This window comes from Schistocerca piceifrons, unplaced genomic scaffold (genome assembly GCF_021461385.2).
Source record: "Schistocerca piceifrons isolate TAMUIC-IGC-003096 unplaced genomic scaffold, iqSchPice1.1 HiC_scaffold_278, whole genome shotgun sequence".
In the NCBI taxonomy this organism is placed as follows: Eukaryota; Metazoa; Arthropoda; class Insecta; order Orthoptera; family Acrididae; genus Schistocerca; species Schistocerca piceifrons.
The window spans coordinates 87501-90000 of NW_025728491.1; positions in this window are offsets into that span (position 1 = coordinate 87501).

Consider the following 2500-nt stretch of genomic DNA (forward strand, 5'->3'; position numbering starts at 1 on the left):
GAGAACCGCTGGGGCGACCGAGCAGCAGACGGCGTCGCGGCGCCGAGCGCCGGGCGGCGGCGCATCCTCAACGCACACAGTCCTCAATCGGACCAGCACACTGAAGATGTCCACCGCGCTTCGCACCGGGCCCGCGAGGACCTACTTTGGCCGCACGGCGCCGCGCGCAGGGTGCGCCGGCGCGCAGCTGCGACGCCTGCCGCGTCCGTCGGCCGGCGCGCCTGCCACTGGCCGCCCCCACCAGCCGGCTGTAGCGCGTGCGCCCACGCACCGCGCGGCCAGCACGCCGGGAGGCGCCCCCTCACCGGCCGGGGACGGTCCCACCCAGCCACCGCCGCGTATCGCTTCACACCCAGATGCCGTTCAGTTTCGTCGGCATGGTGGGTATCGCTGGAACAACCGGTTAGTACCTCAACCTATCGTCGCCATCACCGATTCACCCCTAGCGAGAACAACCGCACCACAACAGGTTACCATTTGTTCATTTGCGTAACTTCACCAGAAAACGCAGGCGTCCATCGCCATTTGCAACTTCAACGATTATTGCATGCCTGTGTCAGGTGTCACGCCACACTACGTCTGCCCACATACACGCAACAAAATGTGCACGCCTAGACAATACGTGGAAGGTGGCCCCCGTACGTATGCGATGTCCATTGCTCGAACGACTGTCAACCGGCCTCTGTAGCATGTCGCAGATATGGAACGCGGTGCACCATGCCATCACGGTGTGTGAGGAGAGACGACTAGGTCCGAATACATCAACAGACAGCTCATGCTGATCGCCATCCACGGCGTCCGTTCCTCCCACACGTCTCTATGGCGTACCACACTGCAATCCAGCTCTCATAGGGAGACGACACGTAGCTGCGTGCACAATATTTGCACTGTATGGTCCGCCGTTTTTGGGCGCAGTCGTTGTGCGGTCACACATGTGCCACGATGTATCATTCAGTACATAAGGACGAATGTGCAGTACAGATTGTGGTTCACGCGTACGACATCAGCGGACAGTTGACACAGGCCGCACCACAACGTAGCCTGAGTACGTCGCATGCGAAGGGCATTGAACATGCAAACTTCTCACCAACCAGCTTGCGAAGGCAGGGGGCAAGGTGGGGACGTGGGGAGGGGCGGCATGTACGTCCTGCTGCCATCCACATTACAGTGTACAGCAGGAGCATGTGGAAAGTGAGCAAGACTTGCAAGGTGTTTAACATGAAGCGATACACAGGGGTGCGGGCAGTGCGAGTAGCGAACTATATTGCGAGGGTTGCGGGTGGGCAACACTACAGTAATTGAACGAGTCGTATAACAATTACAGAGCAGGTTTAGGCGACAACGTGGGTTACGTTAAGGCGACAACATGGGTTAGGTTAAGGCACAACATGGGTTAGGTTAAGGCACAACATGGGTTAGGTTAAGGCACAACATGGGTTAGGTTAAGGCACAACATGGGTTAGGTTAAGGCACAACATGGGTTAGGTTAAGGCACAACATGGGTTAGGTTAAGGCACAACATGGGTTAGGTTAAGGCACAACATGGGTTAGGTTGAGGCACAACATGGGTTAGGTTAAGGCACAACATGGGTTAGGTTGAGGCACAACATGGGTTAGGTTGAGGCACAACATGGGTTAGGTTGAGGCACAACATGGGTTAGGTTAAGGTACAACATGGGTTAGGTTAAGGTACAACATGGGTTAGGTTAAGGTACAACATGGGTTAGGTTAAGGTACAACATGGGTTAGGTTAAGGTACAACATGGGTTAGGTTAAGGTACAACATAGGTTAGGTTAAGGTACAACATAGGTTAGGTTAAGGTACAACATAGGTTAGGTTAAGGTACAACATAGGTTAGGTTAAGGTACAACATAGGTTAGGTTAAGGTACAACATAGGTTAGGTTAAGGTACAACATAGGTTAGGTTAGGTTAGGTTAGGTTACACGTTGTTGTACGGAAAGGTGTAGGGGGGGGGGGGGCGGGGGCGGCAGGTTCGTTGATAGTGATTATAGTAAGTGAATGCTTGTGACATGATCAGATTTGTCACGTCAGGATGCACCTTTGGCTTATTAGAGGCGGCGCTCCAATTCTATGCTTGTGTGAGACCTGTGTCTTTGACTCATGTCATTGTTTGTGCGCTGTGACAGGAGGTACTATTGTGATGTTGGGTGCACCGTTGTATAGGACATGTGTGGGTGTTGGTGCCTGGTCTGCGCAATGGTGGATGTCGAAAGGCTGGGATATTGTATTTTCCGCACGGACCTCCTGGTCTGGTTGTGATAGTGTGGATTGTGTAATGTGGCGGAGAAGATGCACTGGATGTTGTTCCATGCTGGTGCTTACATATTGTATGTGCGCCTGTTAGAAGCAGAGAGTGGTGCGTGATCAGAGTGTCTGGCTGACGTGTGGTTCCCATTTTGGGCAGACTCTTTCAGCATGTATACGGACAGTTGTGTATATTTGCTGTAGTTTGATGGCTCTGCATTGATTACTAATCA